Below are 22742 nucleotides of genomic sequence, written 5' to 3' on the forward strand. Positions count from 1 at the left end.
GAGATTGATGAAGCTAAGTTACCGCTTGTTTTAGAAATAGAATTCTCTTCAAAAGCAGCTGGTGGCGGCGGAGAGCGGATCCAAGACTGACTCTCAAGAGAACGAACTTTACAAAAGAATGGTTTGTCAGACGAGGTTAGAAAATCCAAATCAGCCTGCACCATACTAACACAGCTTAAATGCAAAATCTCTTTGCATTTCACACACTGAATCTTCCGATGTGTCCGATCAATCCTTTGTCCACAAACACAAGGCATGACAATCAAAATATAATAAATAAAGGTGCCTGATTTATAATAAAATTAAAGAAAATAAAACTTTTTTAAAAATAAGCTTTTATTATTGGTTAATAAAATTAACTAAAAAGTAAATAAAATTAAAGAAGACACTTTTTTAAAAATAAGCTTTTATTATTGGTTAATAAAATTAACTAAAAATTAAAAAATAAATTGACTGAAAACAAATATAACACTTTTTAAGTTCAATTAATTAGGCTTCTTCGTCTGCGACAAAAAAATCCATATTGTACATAATTATATATTTTTAACATTAAAACTTTACACCTAAATTATTAAATCTTACAGTTATTATCACAGTCCTAATTGTTCTAATAAAAGCGTGTTACATTGTGATAGCAAGAAGGTCCTAAATTTTCTTAATTATACCATCAAAATTTAACACGCTTTTATTAGAACAATTAGGTCTGTGATATAAAATGTAAGATATAATAATTAAGGTGTAAAGTTTTAATGTTAAAAATATATAATTATGTACAATATGGAATTTTTTTGCCGCAGGTGAAGAAGCCTAATTATCGTTAAAGGTTACAATGAGCTCATAAAGTATTATATTTCTTTACAGCCAATTTATTTTTTTTTTAGTTAATTTTATTAACCAATAATAAAACCTTATTTAAAAAAAGTTTTGTTTTTTAATTGTATTTACTTTTTAGTTGATTTTATTAACCAATAATAAAAGCTTATTTTAAAAACATTTTTTTCTTTAATTTTATTTTTTACTTTTTAGTCAATTTTATTAACCAATAATAAAAGCTTATTTTTAAAAAAAGTTCTTTTTTCTTTAATTTTATTTTTGTTCATTTTGTTCCCACGAGTATAGGACAAAAACGGTCCATCCCCCAGGGAGAGTAGAGGGATAAGGGCTTCAGTACAACAGGTACCCTGGTACCCTGAGGCGCAACGTTAGCGATATGAAATTTTTATACACCCTCATATTATTCAGCCCTCGGCACGTGCTCACCTTGGCATTGGGTCATAAATACTAATAATAAATCAGAAAAAATCCACATTCATTCAGTGGCAGAGATCGGCATCAGGTAACTTTTTTGAGACTCTAATATATCCGCAGCAATTTGAGTATGAGTACATATAAAGCAACCAAGCGCAGCTAGCCTAATCTATTCGTTTACATACAAAAATTGATGTGTAAGTATAAGCTGTGATGCATATGGATGCAAGCGACAACGGTCTCTCACGAACTATTCTCGTGTTTGGTCTGCTTTCGTATGAAATTTTACTTGAAATACGAGGCAAAGGTTTGCTTCGATGGGTGAATTTCAAAGCGCAACTGCTAGCTCAGCTAATCAGTTATCAACTGAGTGAAAGAAATTGTGCTTTTGAAACGATACGTTGGGCAAACTGTCAACCATAGCGGAATGATACAGGTGGCAGCATGGTGACATACCTACATACATAAATAAAAATTCCATGTACTTTGTTTTTGTAAATTCGATGGACAAATGTCAAAATCGTACTGCGCCGGAAGTTGATATATCAAATCAAATAAAAATAAAGTTTGTAATCAGCTGTTCCATGCTGCCACCTTGTATCGTTTCGCCATGCTGTCAACAACCAATCGATAAAAAACGTTGAGTGAATGGAGCGGAAAATTTTTATGCTCACTAATTTGTCGTAAAGTTGCACTGTGCATTCCAAGAAGTTATCACTAATCAATTTCGCCAGCAGTTTGTTCAAATGAATTTATGAATATGTGCATACATATGAATATACAGATTTTCGAAAAAACATATCGCATGTAAAAGACGATAATTTAAGTTATATCTGACTTTTATTAATATAAATGAAAAATGAATTGGAAAATTATTAAATGAGTTTGAGTTAATTGAAATACGCTGAATCTCCCGAATACGAAGCCGCAACGACAACTCTCAAGGGATGCATTTTAGCGGCGCGCGTAGGGTTTACGCAGGTTTGCATTTTATAGCCTTTCATTCGGCCAATCCTGATTATTGGAGGCGCCCTCGTCTCCGTCGCTATCGTCATCAAATCTGTCGAAATTTGGCAATTTACACCACGGTTTCAATTTATCAGACGCAAAAACCGTTGTGTAATGCCGCTGTTTACGTTTGGCCCCTGGCAGATCTTCAATTAGATATCGGTCATTTCCAATAACTTTTGTGATGATAAATGGTCCCTTGTACAATGGTTCCAATTTACGAGAACCACCTGTACTAGTCGGTTCGTTTTGAGCAACAACTAAATCGCCAATACTATACTGAATTGGTTTACGGTGTTTCTTGTCGAATACCTGTTTTGCTTTCTTTCGTTGCTGATTAATTCGCTCAGCTGCTTCTTGTTGAATTTCTTTAGTACTAGCTTCGTCGAATACCTCATCTCTGTGTAATGCCAAAATTAATTTATATCTCGGGGTTTGAAACTAAGGAGTAGTTCCTGCGGTGTACGTTGTGTTGTCTTATTTTTCGATGTGTTAAGTGCCCTTTGTATACCCCGAAGCTGATCGTCCCAATATCTATCATTGCTACTCGATGGCAGTAACATACTCAAAATCGTCCTATTAGTGCGCTCGGCATGCCCATTTGCACGCGGTGTTCGTACTGCATTAAGGATGTGCTTAATATCATTTTCGGTACAATACTGTTTAAAATCTTTGGAGGTGAACGCAGTTCCGCGGTCAGTAACTACACGCGTCGGGACCCCAAAATAACTGCTTACCTCATTTAAAAGTACTAAAACGTGTCGTGTCGCGGTGCTCTTAACCGCCCGTGCTACTGTGAATTTTGTAAAAGCGTCTACTAACACTAAAATATGTTCATTCTGTTTCTTGCTACGAGGAAAAGGCCCTAGGTGGTCGAGATGTACTGTCTTGAACGGTATTGGCTCTATATCGTCGTAATGATATTCTCCTTCGATCTTACCACCCCGCTGTTTGTTATACGTGCATTCAGCGCACGACTTCACATACGACTTTACAAAATTGCGCATACGAGGAAACCAGAAGAACTTTTCAGCTTCCTCTATTGTCTTTTCTGTGCTGAGATGCTTTGTTTTTTCATGTATATCTTCGATTATTTTAAATCGCATAGCCTTTGGTACAACCCATAGCTTCTTATCTTTAACCTTGCGATATAAGCGCCCGTTTTCTATTTTATACTCTTTTTCGAAGATGTCACCTTGCAATAATTTCTCAATAATTTCACGTATATTAGAATCTTGATGTTGCATACAATATACCCAATCGCCTATTTCTATATCTGCCTTTGCAATCTTCAGCGATGCAGTATCAAAATCTACACTTTCTTCGTATGGCATTCGGCTCAAAAAGTCAACGTGCTCCATGCGTCGTCCTGGTCGATGTTCTAATTTTATCGCAAAATCCTGGATTCGTAGAAACCATCTTGCAATTCTGGGTATTAACTCTCGCTTATGCATTGCTGACGTTACCGCATTGCAGTCTGTCACAACCACAACTTCTTTACCCTGTATATAATATCGAAATCTTTCTAAGCTACTTACGACAGCTAGCGTTTCAAGCTCATAGCTATGGAATTTTCGTTCGCTCTCGGTTGTTGATCTACTATAATAAGCAACTGGCTTCCAGTCGTTTCCCTCGCACTGTAATAATACACCTGCTATGCCTACCGAACTAGCGTCTGTGTGAACTTGGTGATCTGCTTCAACTCTATAACCTGCCATCACCGGTTTGGTTGTCAATGCTCGTTTCAATGCGAGAAAAGCTTCTTCCTGTGGCTCAGCCCATTCAAATGGCTGATCTTTCCGCAAACGTCTACGTAGAGGCTCACTAATAATCGAATAACCTGGTACGAACCTACGGAAATATCCACTGAGACCAAGAAAACGTCTTACGTCTGTCACTGATTTAGGGGTAGAAAAACTATTTACCGCTGCCGTCTTTATGCTTCCAGGACTTATACCACCTGGGTGCAGTTTATGCCCTAAAAACTCAATCGATTGTTTGAAGAATTCGCATTTATTTAAATTTAGTGTAAGATTCAGTTTGCGTAAAGTTTCAAAAATACGCGTCAGCTTTTCGATCATTTCTTTAATTTCGTTACTTCCAACTAAAATGTCGTCCATGTAATGTATCATATCTCCAGGTTTTGTATTATCTTTAATAATTTGCATTAGGCGTTGAAATACCGCCGGCGCATTCCGCAACCCAAACGGCATTCTCTTAAACTGGAATAAGCCCTCAGTTGTTACAAACGCAGTATATTTACGACACTCTACTTCAATTGGCACTTGATAATAGCCACTATTTAGATCCAATACAGAGAAATATTTAAATTTCATAGCTTCGCTCAGTCTTTCTTCAATGTTGGGGGTTGGATAAATTTCTTTTGCTGTGTACTGATTTAATCGTCGATAATCTACGCATAATCGTTCGCCCCCTGTTTTCTTTTTCACCAATATAATTGGAATTGCGTACTCTGATTCAGATTTCTCGATTATATCGCATTCCAAAAGTTCGTCAATCATATCTTTTACTAGTTGCTTTTTAGGTTCTGGTACTCTGTACTGTTTCTGTGCTACTGGTACGTTAGTAGTCAGTTCGATTTTCATGTGCATTGCATTAGTTACTCCTATGCCCTTCAAACTTTCAGCGAAAACGTCATTATAATTTGTGAGTACTTCTTGTAACTCGCTTTTAACTCTCTCATCTTCAATACTACATGTAACGTTACGTACATTTACCTCTGCATGTGTGTTTTCTACTCTCGTCACCTGCGATGTGAACGTTAACTTGTCGCTTTTTATTTCTACTTTGACGTCTTGATCTTTAAATACGTCCTGCCCCAAAAGAATATCTGTCGTCAGCATATCGTAGTCTACAATCAATAAGTCTATTTTGATAGTGACATTATCAATATCTACGATGGATTCGATCTTTTCAGTCAAAATTCTTTTACCGCCGCATATACCTTTAATTTCCATTGCACATTGATGTCGTTTACCATTCATATTGTCTACTATTGAGCGTCTTATAAGGCTACACTCACTACCAGTATCTACGAATGCTAATAATGACTTACCAGTAACAGTGATTATCTTTTCGCAAACGTTCTGGAGTTGCAGATATTGAGCACACTTAACATTAGATTTTTGCTCAGATTTTACAATTTCATTATTATTATTGCTCGACCGGCGCTGTTGTCTTGGCTTTGGACAATTACGAGCTATATGACCAATGTCATTACAATTATAGCACGTCACAGTTTTCTTTTCACTCACATTTTGATTCGCGTCTTTTGCACTGTTCGTATTTGATTTATTTACATATTCGCTTTTTACATACTTCGATACCGACAAATTTTGCAAATAATTTTCGATTGTCTCGCGCATCTCTTTTATAGAGTCAAACCGTATAGCAGCGATTGCTAATTGTAATTCCCGGTGCTTTAATCCGTCACGAATATATTTTATTGTTGCTTTTTCGCTAAGCTTATAACGACGACTTAGACCACTCATACGAAAACAATAATCTAAAATCTTCTCATTTTGCTTACGCGTCATATTTGCCATCTTTTGATGTACTTGAGCTTCATTTAACTCTACACCAAACTCGTTTATTAAATCAGATGCTAATGCACTCCAGTTAGAATAAAACGATGGAGCTGCATCTAACCACATTCGCGCTACGCCTTTCAATTTGCTATACACGGCTAGTATCAAGCACTTTTCGTCCCATTCATACGCGTTTATGGCACTGTTAACGCGATCAATAAATTGTTCGACGGTTAATGAATTTTCGTCTGTTGGATTAAACTCAGGTATTGTTTCTGCAATAACCTTCACACTAGCATTTCGTCCCACTGTGCTTTGTGGTGACATATTGATACGCTCACTTGTTACATTGTTTCCACTCGGTTGCGTTTGACCCGACAAATTATTCAACATAGCTGTCATGTTTTCTAATTACCTACGGATTCACTCATTTCAATCTCATCACTGTTCAAATGCTCACTCAAACGTAGCACTAATTCTGCTTTTGTTCCCGTAGTTGGCAAGTCATGCCCACGTAGCTGCTCTTTCAGCTGATCAACTTTCAACTCAGCAATTTTCATCTTGCACTTTTTTCGGTTACAAAGTTAAATTAGAAAACTCACTCACGTTCTTTTGATGAATTCTCTCAATTTGCGTATTCTATTTACGTTTCGTTTTCATGCGTTACACTACAACGAATGCTGTTTCTTTACATCTTACTTTGCTTTGCTATTCTACACAATGGTTGCTAATATTCAAAATTCTCTCTTTGTTTTGTTGCTTTCGATCGATCGTCCATTCGTACGCCCGATTTACCACGACATAAACTAATGAATTCAAATATTAACCGACGCTTTGTATATATGTTTCGTTTACTTTTGCTCATATACATATATTATTTGCTTTTGCTTATACACAAGCGGCCATTCGTACACTTGCTTCTTTACAATAACAACAATACATTCAAATTCAACCGACGTTTAACTTGTCCTGTCTTGCAATTTCAAATGCTCGTCCATTCGTACGCGCACCCGATTACAACAACAATACGTAGTTCTATATAAGATACAGAATTCTTGTGCATTTCTATGCGCCATTCTATTGCGCAATACAATTACTGTAGCGACTATAGATTTTCACACTCATATACTTTTACAAGTTTTCACGCTTCCCGAAATTTCGATGCACTAATTAACTTGCATGTTTTTTTGTTTCATGCTTTTGCACAACACCTTTTATTCGAAAATAATTGTCACTGTCCATTAAATTTGTTTTTCTTCGCACATTCACATGAGTGCCGTCTCACTTCTGAACTAAAAGACGATAACTTAAGTTATATCTGACTTTTATTAATATAAATGAAAAATGAATTGGAAAATTATTAAATGAGTTTTAGTTAATTGAAATACGCTGAATCTCCCGACTACGAATCCGCAACGACAACTCTCAAAATCCAACTGTCTTCTTCTTCTTGCTCATCCGTTTGGGTTGCTAATTATGTTGCGTAAGGGATGAATTTTAGTGGCGCGCGTAGGGTTTACGCAGGTTTGCATTTTATAGCCTTTCACATGTGTTTGCCAAAAGTGGCTTCACTTCGGATATCAGCATCTTCGTTTGTTAGATCTTTCGCGTTCAACGCTAACGCGGTGTCAGGATGAAAAAGACTCTCAACCAAATTACTGATACGAATCGCTACGTTTAAATAACCCTGACTGAGTATGAGTGCACGATTTTTTATATCATGATCCGAATATATTGGGGCATATTCATAATCGAAATAAAATGTGACTAAGTTAGTTGAAGCATTTTTGACAGAGAGCACATATAAAATTGTGTCAAATAGTGTTAACTAACTTAAAATCATACTCATCAATCACTACTCATTGCAGATCTCTGCTCTGTGGGTTAAATCTGTTTCAAAATAAAATTCCAACTTTCGCTTAGCTAAAAGTCCATCGCCAAAAATCTGTAAAACAAAATCAAGTGCGCAGAAAAGTATGCAACCTTTAGTGTTAACAGCCTAACTCCTACCTTCGTTGTATTGTAGTATTATGCATGGTGCCGCCTTATGTCAATACGTTTGTAGTATTATGCAGCATGCTCTACTATGCCAATGCACTTTCTATGCAGACCACACATATTACATTCACTTACAATGTCGAGCCAAATATATTTCGTTTACCCCATCGAAGCGGGAGTCCAACATCACTTACTAATGCCGACAGCAAGACCTGTATCCGGTTACATTTCTACTGGCGCATTGACCAATTCGTCAATAACGTGACCGCGTGTCAATGAAAAAGTAAAGTAAAAAAAAGTAAAGTAAAGTTCAATAGTCCTTCCAGTAAGGCAAAAGTAACAATTCCATTTGACCCACACGCTCAAAAGTAAGCGAATATTCATACTTGCGGGCAAAGCCAGCCTTCGCAGTAAACAGCCCAGGACAACAAAAATGGTACTAAGTTATTAAAAAACCCTGGCACAGACGGAACAATCGAGCTAATGACTGAAGGTCCAGCGGAGTAGAGTGGAATATTAAAATACACATACTGGGCGAGTAGCAGAAGAAGAGAAAAGAATAAGACAGGATCTCAACAACAAAAGTGAATGGCGAATAAACGAAGTGGAATAAACATAGCCATACTAGTAAACAAAGGAACATCTAGCAGCTCGGCGGATAAAAATTGACTGGAGACAATACTGATTAGTATATTTAGAATCAATTGGGCGGCCTGAGGGATGCTAAACCACTTTTTTTCTTTCTTAATTTAATTTAGAATCAACATTCCACAGTGAGACTAGTGTAAATGAAAAAAAAGAAGAACATTTTCAAATAATCTGTCAAAAATTTTTCTTTGTCGTAAAAAAAATAGAAAAATAATTAGAAATATAATTTTTCAAAAATGTTTGTCATAAAGAACAATAGAAAAATAAATAGAAATATTCATATACCGAGTAAATTGGAATGTCTGAAAAATATTTTAAACACCACATTGAGTGGGAAGACCAAGTAATTTTAGACGCAGGAACAGTAGATTACGAAAAGGAGTTAGAATGGTTAAAAACATTTTGGAAAATGATAGGCATGGAGAGGAAACCCACAATTGAGGATGTAAGAAATCCCACAACCAAAGTAGAAGAAATTATGAGGATGATTAGAAGTGTGTTCCCCGAAAGCGCCAAAAATTAAATTATAATAGCGTTTAATATTTTTTCTATGAATAAATAAAAATATTTTTAAATATTTTGTAAAAGAAAATAAATTATACTTATATTTAAGAATTCATGAGCTTAACACCAGCTTATAATAATTGAATTTCAATTATTATGTTTTCTATGAGAAACTGAAAAGAAAGAAACATTTACTGGCATATTGCGATGCACCATTTCGAAAACCGCCAACGTAATCATCATCAGGCAATTTTGTAATGTTATCAAAGGTTTCACCGGGATTCGAACCGTGAATCACATGGTGAAACTGCAGTAGCCTTTAACAACTAGGCCATCCTGCTGGTATTTGTTTTCATGCTTAATTCAGTTTTTCTCATTTCTACACTAACAACACAATTGAGACATTTTGTCTCTATATTGATTTGTGTGCCATGTAGATTTGTTTTTGTGAAGTTCTTCTTCGTTGCGAATTAGAAGCTTTGTAAACTCGGGCTCAGTTGTACATATTTATGTATGTTTGTTTAATGGTGTGTTCAGTTTAAACTTATATTTAAGAATTCATGAGCTTAACACCGGCTTCTAATAATTGAATTTCAATTATTATGTTTTCTAAGAGAAACTAAAAGAAAGAAACATTTACTGGCATATTGCGATGGACCATTTCGAAAACCGCCAACGTAATCATCATCAGGCAATTTTGTAATGTTATCAAAGGTTTCACCGGGATTCGAACCGTGAATCACATGGTGAAACTGCAGTAGCCTTTAACCACTAGGCCACTATTCACCACTGTCATTTGTTTTCGTTTGTTTAATTGCAACAGCGAAAAAAGCGACAATAGTACCGACGAGTTTTCCGCGAATAGCTTTTAAACGGGATAAAAAATGTAGTTTCTGCTTTCGGATTCTGAATCTTGACGCAAATACGCGTCTTTTGATAGCGCTATCGACATGTGCGACCCGAATTTTAAGTGCAGGACTTAAGTTGAAATTTTACTAAATTTGGAAATTAAAAAGCTTATATTTCATAAACTAAGAGTTTCCTAGAGTTGCGGATGATAATTTTGTGATTTTTAGGACCCCCTCTTCCCCTACAAATCAGCAAAAGTTTGAAAATCGTGGCACCTTATATAAAATCCAACCCAAATCTTAACCTATTTCAAAGGCAAATAAAAATGTATCTGATTAGTTTTAGCCACTACGATCTAGAAGCCTTGCTGAGGACGGTGTTGTAAACTACATCTAATTTCTCTCAACCAAATTACTGATACGAATCGCTACGTTTAAATAACCCTGACTGAGTATGAGTGCACGATTTTTTATATCATGATCCGAATATATTGGGGCATAATCGAAATAAAATGTGACTAAATTAGTTGAAGCATTTTTGAGAGAGAGCACATATAAAATTGTGTCAAACAGTGTTAACTAACTTAAAATCATATTTTATTGTGACTTTGCCTATGTCACGTTCAGTTTACAACTACTCATTGCAGATCTCTGCTCTGTGGTTTAAATCTGTTTTAAAATAAACTTTCGCTTAGCTAAAATTCCATCGCCAAAAATCTGTAAAATCTGTAGTATGATGTATGGTGCCGCCTTATGTCAATACGTTTGTAATATTATGCAGCATGCTCTACTACGCCAATGCACTTTCTATGCAGACCACACATATTGCATTCACATTACAATGTCGAGCCAAATATATTTCGTTTACCGCATCTAAGCGGGAGTTCAACATCACTTACTAATGCCGACAGCAAGACCTGTATCCGGTTACATTTCTACTGGCGCATTGACAAATTCGTTAATAGCGTGACCGCGTGTCAATGAAAATTCACCAATGCGCCTGCCAAAATATTTCTACAGTTATAATTTGTTAAACTAGGTCGAACTAAAATGCTGACTCAGTATGAAATGTTAAGAATGTAGTGTATTAGTGTAAATACGTATGTGTAAAATAGATAATTTTGTATAAAAGGAAAGACAATTCTAAAATAAAGACAATCGTTTTTTAACGCTACACATCGGCGTTTCAACTAATCCTTGTTTTTACATATTACATGGCGATCCTGCAAGACTAGATTTGAAATTGGCAAAACATCTAAAAATCTAGTTGGAGGAAGATCCTGCCAGTTCGATCATTAAAAGTTGCTGAACAAGCAACGTTAAAAGGATCCTACTGGAAGAGATCCTGCCAAGTCTAAAAAGTAAAGTAAAGTTCAATAGTCCTGCCATTGAGGCAAAAGTAACAATTCCAATTGACCTACACGCTCCAAAGTAAGCGAATATTCATACTTGCGGGCAAAGCCAGCCTTCTCAGTAAACAGCCCAGGACATCCGGACAACAAAAATGGTACTAAGTTATTAAAAAACCCTGGCACAGACAGAGCAATCGAGCTAATGAGTAGAGTGGAACATTAAAATACACATACTGGACGAGTAGCAGAAGAAGAGAAAAGAATAAGACAGGATCTCAACAAACAAAAGTGAATGGCGAATAAACGAAGTGGAATAAACATAGTCATACTAGCTAACAAAGGAACATCTAGCAGCACGGCGGATAAATTTTGACTGGAGACAATCCTGACAGTATATTTAGAATCAATTGAGCGGCCTTAGGGACGCTAAACCACTTTTTTTCTTTCTTCATTTAAGTTAGAATGAACATTCCACAGTAGGACTAGTGTAAATGAAAAAAAAAAGAAAATTTTCAAATAATCTGTCAAAAAAATTTCTTTGTCGCAAAGAAAATAGAAAAATAATTAGAAATATAATTTTTCAAAAATTTTTGTCACAAAGAACAATAGAAAAATAAATAGAAATATTGATATACCGAGTAAATTGGAATGTCTGAAAAATATTTTAAACACCCTATTGAGTGGGAAGACCAAGTAATTTTAGATGCAGGAACAGTAGATTACGAAAAGGCGTTAGAATGGTTAAAGACATTTTGGAAAATGATAGGCATGAAGAAGGAACCCACAATTGATGATGTAAGAAATCCCACAAACAGAGTAGAAGAAATTATGAGGATGATTAGAAGTGTGTTCCCCGAAAGCGCCAAAAATTAAATTATAATAGCGCTTAATATTTTTGCTATGAATAAATAAAAATATTTCTAAATATTTTGTAAAAGAAAATAAATTATACTAAGCTTATTATAAAATTTTGGAAATGCAAAAATAAAAAATACTTATAAGAAATTCAAAAATTTTTTTTTAAAGTTATAAATAAAATAAAGTACTTAATATAGAGAATATAATCAAAGACAATTTAATTAAAATTGGAATTTAAACCCTTATTCACTAGTAATTACAGGAGTTTCAAAATGTCTTAGTGGACAAAAATAGCCCAAGGCATTATGATAGCCAAAGCTGGCTACGAGGTTGGTAAAGGAAACTCTGAAACATCAGAGAATTGAATTGTAAAATATGAGCCACCAGACCAAGTGGATCCAAAAACCACCCAAAACATCACAGACATTTGCCTAGGTGCCCTAATATGCACAATAGGGCTAAGACATCTACTTCAGAAGCTTTTATACATATACGTCGTGCCAAATGTTCAACTCTCTCCTTGCTTCTGTACACGTTATAAGAAATCTTAACCTATTTCAAAAGAAAATAAAAGTGTATCTGACTAGTTTAAGCCACTACGATGTAGAAGCCTTGCTGAGGACGTTGTTGTAAACAATATCTAATTTCTCTCAACCAAATTACTGATACGAATCGCTACGTTTAAATAACCCTGACTGTGTATGAGTGCACGATTTTTTATATAATGATCCGTATATATTGGGGCATATTCATAATCGAAATAAAATGTGACGTAAGTTAGTTGAAGCATTTTTGACAGAGAAAAAATAAAAAAAAAAAATGTAAGGCGCGATAACCTCCGAAGAGATCTAAGGCCGAGCTTCTCTTCCAATTTGCGTCGTGTTCCTCGTGATTTTCCCTACAAATTGGCCGGACGGGACCTACATGTTTTATGCCGACTCCGAACGGCATCTGAAAGGCAGATGAGTTTTCACTGAGAGCTTTTCATGGCAGAAATACACCCGGAGCGCTTGCCAAACACTGCCGAGGGGCGACCCCGTTTAGAAAAATTTTCTTCTAATTGAAAAACGTTATTTCTAAAATTTTGATATTGCTTCGCCCGGGGTTCGAACCCAGGGCATACGGTGTGGTAGGCGGAGCACGCTACCATCACACCACGGTGTGTTAGTGTTAACTAACTTAAAATCATATTTTATTGTGACTTTGCCTATGTCGCGTTCAGTTTACAAATACTCATTGCATATCTCTGCTCTGTGGGTTAGATCTGTTTTAAAATAAAATTCCAACTTTCGCTTAGCTAAAATTCCATCGCCAAAAATCTGTAAAACAAAATCAAATGCGCAGAAAAGTATGCAACATTTAGCGATAACAGCCTAACTTCTACCTCCGTTGTATTGTAGTATGATGCATGGTGCCGCCTTATGTCAATACGTTTGTAGTATTATGCAGCATGTTCTACTACGCCAATGCACTTTCTATGCAGACCACACATATTGCATTCACATTACAATGTCGAGCCAAATATATTTCGTTTACCCCATCGAAGCGGGAGTTTAACACCACCTACTAATGCCGACAGCAAGACCTGTACCCGGTTACATTTCTACTGGCGCATTGACCAATTCGTTAATAGCTCGACCGCGTGTCAATGCAAATTCATCAATGCGCCTTCCAAAATATTTCTACTGTTATACTTTGTTAAACTAGGTCGAACTAAAATGCTGACTCAGTATGTAAATGTTAAGAATGTAGTGTATTAGTGTTAGTGTAAATACGTATGTGTAGAATATAAAATTTTGTATAAAAGGAAAGACAGTTCTAAAATAAAGACAATCGCTTTTTAACGCTACACATCGGCGTTTCAACTAATCCTTGTTTTTACATATTACATGGCGATCCTGCCAGACTAGATTTGAAATTGGCAAAACTGCTAAAAATCTAGTTGGAGGAAGATCCTGCCAGTTCGATCATTAAAAGTTGCTGAACAAGCAACGTTAAAAAGATCCTACTGGAAGAGATCCTGCCAAGTCTAAAAAGTAAAGTAAAGTTCAATAGTCCTACCAGTAAGGCAAAAGTAACAATTCCATTTGACCTACACGCTCAAAAGTAAGCGAATATTCATACTTGCGGGCAAAGCCAGCCTTCGCAGTAAACAGCCCAGGACATCTGGACAACAAAAATGATACTAAGTTATTAAAAAACCCTGGCACAGACGGAACAATCGAGCTAATGACTGAAGGTCCAGCGGAGTAGAGTGGAATATTAAAATACACATACTGGGCGAGTAGCAGAAGAAGAGAAAAGAATAAGACAGGATCTCAACAACAAAAGTGAATGGCGAATAAACGAAGTGGAATAAACATAGCCATACTAGCAAACAAAGGAACATCTAGCAGCATGGCGGATAAAAATTGACTGGAGACAATCCTGATTAGTATATTTACAATCAAGCGGCCTTAGGGACGCTAAACCACTTTTTTCTTTCTTTATTTAAGTTAGAATCAACATTCCACAGTAGGACTAGTGTAAATGAAAAAAAAGAAGAACATTTTCTAATAATCTGTCAAAAATTTTTCTTTGTCGTAAAGAAAATAGGAAAATAATTAGAAATATAATTTTTCAAAATTTTTTGTCATAAAGAACAATAGAAAAATAAATAGAAATATTCATATACCGAGTAAATTGGAATGTCTGAAAAATATTTTAAACACCCCATTGAGTGGGAAGACCAAGTAATTTTTGGACGCAGGAACAGTAGATTACGAAAACGAGTTAGAATGGTTAAAAACATTTTGGAAAATGATAGGCATGGAGAGGGAAACCACAATTGAGGATGTAAGAAATCCCACAAACAAAGTAGAAGAAATTATGAGGATGATTAGAAGTGTGTTCCCCGAAAGCGCCAAAAATTAAATTATTATAGCGTTTAATATTTTTGCTATGAATAAATAAAAATATTTCTAAATATTTTGTAAAAGAAAATAAATTATACTAAGCTTATTATAAAATTTTGGAAATGCAAAAATAAAAATACTTTTAAGAAATACAAATTTTTTTTTTAAAGTTATAAATAAAATAAAGTACTTAATAGAATATAATCAAAGACAATTTAATTAAAATGGGAATTTAAACCCTTATTCACTAGTAATTACAGGAGTTTCAAAATGTCTTAGTGGACAAAAATAGCCCAAGGCATTATGATAGCCAAAGCTGGCTACGAGGTAGGTAAAGGAAACTCTGAAACATCAGAGAATAGAATTGTAAAATATGAGCCACCAGACCAAGTGGACCTAAAAACCACCCAAAACATCACAGACATTTGCCTAGGTGCCCTAATATGCACAATAGGGCTAGGACATCTCACTTCAGAAGCTTTTATACATACACGTCGTGCAAAATGTTCAACTCTCTCCCTGCTTCTGTACAGGTTATAAGATATCTTAACCTATTTCAAAAGAAATTAAAAATGTATGTGACTAGTTTTAGCCACTACGATCTAAAAGCCTTGCTGAGGACGTTGTTGTAAACTATATCTAATTTCTGTATCTATATCAACTGTTTCTCTATCGGAACCTTAACTGTATAACTAATTATCAATTGTTTCTCTATCGTAATCTTAACTAATTATCTGAATTATTATGAACTTATTCTATAATATTATTAAAAACTATACACCCCACATTAAAAAATAATTTTACTATGTGGTCGGCCGGGGGGCGTTTGCTCCTGGAGGTAGGTGGGCGCACCGGGGTCGATCTCAGTGGGAATAAGTTGGTTGGAATAAAATAAGAGAATACGAGATTTCTCGTTATAATGGATATGATTTATTGGGTAAATGTGAAAATAGCAAAGGTTACAATATTACCTGAATAAACGCACACAATTACGGCAGAGATCGCTGGCGGCAGATGTGAACAGGATGGCTGTTAGAATCCAAGAGGCCGGTTGTATAAAAAGCTACAACCGTTGACCCGCAAAATCCTCCGTTTTGGAGGGGAAACGCACCCACACATCAACCCCTACGTGCCTATGCATGAGTGCTGACAAAAAACACACATACACGTGCATGTACATGCATGCACATACATGTGGCGGTGATGGTGTGGGTGGTTATAATTAAGTCGAGTATCGAGTATCGATTCGCAGGGTTGCATTGGGGGGATCACAAACAGATGCGGCCCCCTTGCGATACGCAACATCGTTTTCCGCCAATGATCTCCGCTGAAACGAGAAAAAAAAATGAATATAAGACTTACACACTAAACTTAATCTAGATAAGGAGTTCGCCAGCTTCGCGGGTGGCCGGGAATCCTTCTCGACTTGCTCAGCATGCCACCTAAGCTAGGATGAAACGGTAACAGCTATGAATAGAGATAAGTGAATATTTCTTGCCATTGAATTATACACGATTCTTAAATATAGGAATTCAGAACGTAATATATGTATGGTCGATGGGCTGTAAGGCTGGACGAAGAGGCCGAGGTATCCGTTCCAGATTTGCGATTTTTTTGTTGGTTGGACGAAGAGGCAGAGGTCTCCGTTCCAGCGTCTAACTTGTCGTATCACTCTCAAGGCAACTGTGGAATTTTATGGATGTACCGGGGCGAGCGGCCGTGAGGTTGGTTGGGTGAAGCGGAGGTATTTTATTACAAGCGTATGTTAGGATAGATAAACAAAGCGCATATGCGAAGCATATTATTAAATACAATTTTTACCAAGCAGATATGCGTTATTTACGTTCACCTGACATAAATTTGCAGATTGGCGATGCGTTCTCCGCGACGCGTTCTATCTGCACGTACCATTATGCTAAATGTATCATGCAATCCTGTTATGTATTTATTGGCCAGCTGACAGCTGGTATGGTGAATTTGTGGTGTGCGAGTATATATATACATATATGTATTTGCTTGCCCTTGAACAAAAACTAGGTCACTGGGGCAGTAGCACACTAAGCCGGTAGAAACAGTTGACTTTTTCCGATTTCGGGACCTTGTCGTGTCGGGATTCTTTACTTTCGGGACTCGGATTGTTTTTGCACCGAGCCCTTATAATGACCTTTTGTGATATTTTTTGTTGAAAAACAACAAGTTCCTATATTTTTTTTGAACGAATCGTTTATAAAATTTGTATTAAATGGCGTAACCCTTGCATAAAAGTTTCGAAACACTACGCATCATCTTCGATGATGTACTCAAAATGAAGAATGGCTTGGGGGAACGCGAGCGGACTGCTGTTTGTCTTGATCAAAAAGGTCAATCGCATGATTAAAGACAGCCTACGTTCTGAACGAGAAGATCTGCATCGTGAAAAGGTCCGAGTAGATAGTAATCGTTTGCATTTGCATAAGTTACTCTACGAACAATCAGCTGCACAGTGCAAAGAATTACTGAATACCAATCATCAAGTATTTAGGGAAATTGTACTAGAGACCGAGAAATTAACATCATTTGCACCATCCTTGCGTACGTTTTGGAAAGCTACGCGTCCACTACAAGATGCACTACTAGTACCAATGGATAAGGAATGGAAGTTGAAAGAGCTTGTGCAGCGTCATCCACTTGAAGTACGAATTACAATTGGTAATAACGCCAAAAGTATGGAGGAATCTATAATAATGAAGCTACGTTATTTCAAGCGTTTAGGATTTGTAACGGCAGCTAAAGTGGTAAGCTTAAGTGATGTTGAACAAAGTTTTGTTTATGCAGCGCTCACACAAGACGTATTGAAATATTTATGTGACAACGATTTGGGTGATACGATACCCGTGCCTGGCGGTGAAGATGAGTTGAAACATATTAGCATGACACCAAAAGAATGTTTGGATCATTTAAGTACGAAGGAATATGGACGTCCCTATCGTTGGCTGCAGTCAATGTGTTGCATAGAAGTCGTTAATAACATCGATAACTCATCGCCCACTGTTACAGCCGCGATGCAAGCTGAGTCACCAAAGTTACAAAAAATGATACCAGCACTCTGAAACTGCATACAACAATTGTGGAGCTCTCGCTTGAATTTGATTAAACAAATACGTGCACTGGTTCAAAAGCAAATTGATTTATACTTGAAGGAAGAATGTTTACTCACTCCACGGTCTGCTTGCAGCCTTGTACAATGGACTTCACTTAGCTATGAGGAGTATATTGCATCTGCACCTAACGCCGATTTGGAGCTCGTCAATAGTACTCATCTATTTTATCGTGCCATTGTTATACGTGGATCAGCTAAAATGGAATTTCGTGTAAGTAAAAGTAGTAACTTTCCTGCAGAGAGCCCGCTTTGGTCTATATGCATTTATGGGAATGGGCAGCATAATGGCATGAACAGTGCCGCTGTGAAATCAGTGGAATTTTGGACGAATTCTTTAACTCAAAGCTTGTTGAAGCATCATTTGGCTTGTTGGCGACACAACTTGTATGCACTTTGTACAGTTTGGATATATTTTGGAAACAGAGAGCCCACTCTACAATCCTGTGGAGTATCATCGTGAAAAGCATTATATAAAGGCATTTGCAATGCGTATACGCGCTAGGCCGTATCGTTATATTTAGGACGGTGCTGTTAATACATTTAAGCAATAGTTTTTTAAGCATTCTTTTACGTGCCATTTTCATGAATTTATGAACACTGAAATATATTTTACAGCAACTTAAAAAACCTCGGAAATCGAAGTGCTTAACTAGCCTGCAAAGTTTGACAGAGTTGGGTGTGGGAAATTTGCAAAAACAATATCCAGCGACGGTTCACACTATAATACGTACTGGAAATAATCTGCTACATCCAGTTATATTGAAGATCAGGAAAAAATCCGAGGTGACCTAAATATTGGGTTATGTAGTCTTTGCAGATCACCATTTCTTTTAACAGCTTCAAATACGATTTTGGCTGTAGACTATTCACTTTATGTGTCTACCGAAGGCTCCATGAATTCCTTGGAAAATTTTATTGCACATTTGGACACCAACCGCAAAAAACAAAGTAGATGTTTTAGCTGGGAATATATACAGCGTGACTGTAATTAAGTTACTCATGTACAATAAGAATGAAGGACTTGATACAATATTTATTAAATGAAAATGTGGTTTCTCAACCAACTTCATTAACAGGAGCTCATTGGTAGTATAATTTGTAGTCTAAAATATCGTCGGTGAAAGCTCCAGCCAACCCTTCTATGGTGGAAAACGTTTTATATGTGGTTTGAGCTTTCTTAGATGATATAAACGTATTTACATAAATGAAGATATGCGATGGAAAACTTCATATTTCCTTTTCAATAAAATTAAGTGTCATGAGCTTCCCTGTAAAATACGTGACGCTTAGATGCCTCCACAATTCCTTGCGGACGTTATGAAACCAATGAAAATTGATGAGATCATGGATCTGGAAGTACCCAATTTATCTGGTGGTGCACTGTAACGAGGTACACATCCATTTACAAAACGCAACTATCAATCAATGAACAAAAAGAGGGTGAGTTTAAACTTGAATTACTACTAATGTAGATGCTCACATAGTCCTATATGTATAATCATCTATGTTTGCATTTGTGTACGTACATGCTGTTCACCTTCCACCAGATTTGCTTGAACTAACTACCCTCAGCACGTAGGTGATTAAAATCTGAATTTCCCCTTATACCACTACCAAGTGGGTTACTGTAGATGATCGAAAGTTTTGAATCATTTTCAATTCGGCTTTCTGAATCTTTTCTGGCTCTCTTGTTGATTGAATACTGAGTTTTATGCCAATTTCACAGGGGCGCAATGAAATAGTTCGCCACGTTTTCTACATTAAGGTCCTGATCGAACTCAAACTTCGATGCAAAATACAAAATTCTTAATTGCCGCATCATTGCTCTGTGGAATGCCTAAGCGAGTGAAAAAACCGGTCGGTCTCGCTTGGTGCTTTCGAATTCAATCCAGCAAATGACCATAAAGAAACGATACGAGAAGAGAACCCCACGAAAAAAAAAAATAAAAACTCAAATTCTAATCTTCTCTGCGTTTGCCGCAAAAGAAAATACCTCCTTCTCGAAAATAAGCACGTAGTTGGTTAGGTGCAACCTCTATGGGTAGTTGCACATTAAGGGTTTTTTGTTCAGTTATTTAAAGATTTTGGGTGATGGGATAAATTTTCATAAATTCTGTTGGCCGAGTGCAGATGGTTATTTGGCAGATCAGGGATCTACGTTAGGGTATGTTGGCCTCGTTCAGGGGAACGAGAACTGGGTTATCGTTCTGGTGTCCTCGCTAGGGGTGAGCGAGTGAGTTGGCGTTGTTTCTTGTGTCCTCGCTCGGGGTGAGCGAGTGAATTGGCGTTGTTTCTTGTGTCCTCGCTCGGGTTGGTTTTGTAAAAAAATAAAAAAAAAAAATAAGTGTTTGGTGGCAGATGGGCTATCTGCATTAGGGGTTTTGGTTGGCCTCGTTCCGGGTGAACGAGAGCTGGGTTTGATTTGGTAAAATTTAAGGAACAAGTGTTCTGTGGCAGATATCGGATCTGCGTTGGGGCTTTTCGGGTATCCTCGTTATGGGATAACGAGTGGATGGGATGGCTTCGGGTGTCCTCGCTCGGGGTGAGCGAGTGAATTGTGGGGTTTTTTGTTCAGGGGGCCCCCGGTTAGTATTATTGAAAAACCTAGAAAAAAAATGTTTTTTTGTTTGCGAGCTTTTGGTAAGCTCTCCCGCGTCTTCGTGCATCTCGCTCCCTTTCCCCATTGCCCACCAGTAGTCAGGTGTAGGATTCCCTCCGGTAGACTCGACACGAGACCGGGGGTAGAGAACAAAAAAAGAAGATGTAGGATCGCCCTCCGGTAGACTCGCACCATCACGAGACCGGGGGGTTGATTATAATATATGGCTCGGGAGAAACGCGGCCTTAGGGATAGAGAAACACGAAGACGCGGGTTCCTTAATCGGCTTTCTATGCTATCATCAACCGTGGGCCTCTGATTTTAGGTAGTCGAGGGAAATAGGATTTTGGTTTTTGGGGTTTTGGAAGGCGGGATTTGGCCCCTTACATTTAATCCTCCTTGTCGCGGGACGGAAGGAGTAACAATTTCGTAATTGGTCTAGTTATTTGTCCCCTGGTTGTATGAACGTCAACAACACGCACTCGGTTATCAGAGCCTGAGTGTGTGTTGATGATTCTCCCCATTCTCCACTCGTTGGGTTGGAGGTTGTCCTCTTTGATAACAACTAGGTCTCCGGGTTTTAGATTAGGTTGTGGATGTTTCCACTTGTATCGTTTCTGGATCTCGGTGAGATATTCGGTTTTCCATCGCTTGCAGAATGTGTGATGGAGGGCTTTGAGTTTCTGCCACCGATTGATCATCGAGGCAGGGCTCTCACTAGCATCCGGCTCTGGCGGAGCCAGTAGATGGCTGCCAGTGAGGAAATGCCCTGGGGTAAGTGGCTCTAGGTCCGTTGGGTCATTGGATGCCGGGCTGAGTGGCCGCAAGTTCAGGCATGCCTCGATGCGGCACAAGAGTGTATGGAATTCCTCGAAGGTGAATTTGTGTGGTAAGGCTATCTTTTTGAAGTGGCTTTTGAAGCTTTTCACTCCAGCCTCCCACAGCCCTCCCATATGGGGAGCGCCCGCAGGGATGAAATGCCAAGTGAGTGATTGGTGGCTGTACTTCGAGACAGCATTGTCTCGGGCTTGTGAAATGAAAGTTTTGAATTCCGATCGCAGGGATCGTGAAGCTCCGACAAAGTTTGTCCCGTTGTCGGAGTAGACGTTTTTGGGACATCCGCGTCTAGATATAAAACGGGCAAAAGCCGCAAGAAATGATGGGGTGGTGAGGTCAGTAGTGGCCTCCAGATGAATCGCTCGTGTGGAAAAACACACGAAAAGGCAGACATAGCCTTTGGATAGTCGACACCCTCTACCGCGGTAACTTTTGATGTCGAAGGGTCCGGCGAAGTCAACTCCAGTATTCGTGAATGCACGGCTGAAGGTCGTGCGTTCGCGAGGGAGAATACCCATAAGTTGGGTCTGAGCACGCTTTCGGTGTATAGTGCAAACTTTGCAATTATGAATGGTTGCCCTAATCATGGCTTTGATGTTAGGTACCCAGTATTGGGTGCGTATCAGACGTAACATGAGTTGGTTTTCCCCATGCAGACTTTGTTGATGAAACATTAGGACTGTCAGACGAGATAACCGGTAGTTGTATGGGAGGAGGATTGAGTGGCGTTCATTAAAAGCTAAGTCCTTTGACGCCCCGAGTCGCCCTCCTACCCGAATGATGCCATGTTGGTTTAGATAGGGATTAAGTGAGAGTATTGCACTTTTCCCTGCAATTGGTTTTCGGCCTTTAGATCATTATATTCGGAACTATACTGTTGTTTCTGATAGATTTTAATTAAGAGTTTGGTTACTGATTTGATCTCATTAGGAGAGATTAAAGGTGACTTGACGTGAAATGATTTTTTTGTTTTGGGGTGAGTTCTTCGGTAGAACCTTATAACGTATGAGAGCACCCGTAAAGCCCTTGGTAGGTCTGAAAAGCGTTGGAGAACATCGGTAGTATTTACTGTTGTTGTTGCGCAGGTCGTCGCCCTCTTTTCCTCTACGGAGGTGATGTAGTCACTTTCTTGTGCTGGCCATTGGGAAGTGTCTTCTTGCAGCCAAGAAGGTCCCTGCCACCACAACGAATTGTTGACCAATTCAGACGCAGGTAATCCTCTGCTACCTAAATCTGCTGGGTTAGATTCTGAGTTTACATG

The 22742-nt window shown here is 37.7% G+C and overlaps 1 protein-coding gene and 1 pseudogene across 6 annotated transcripts in view; one reads left to right on the plus strand and one right to left on the minus strand.

Moving 5' to 3' along the window:
• The window catches only part of Cdk5alpha (Cdk5 activator-like protein), a 700666-nt gene that overhangs the window by 172817 nt on the left and 505107 nt on the right, over nucleotides 1-22742 (minus strand). The window lies entirely within an intron of this gene.
• Nucleotides 17219-18596, plus strand: LOC137239549 (THO complex subunit 5-like; annotated as a pseudogene).

This window comes from Eurosta solidaginis, chromosome 2 (assembly GCF_040869045.1).
Source record: "Eurosta solidaginis isolate ZX-2024a chromosome 2, ASM4086904v1, whole genome shotgun sequence".
Classification (NCBI taxonomy): Eukaryota; Metazoa; Arthropoda; class Insecta; order Diptera; family Tephritidae; genus Eurosta; species Eurosta solidaginis.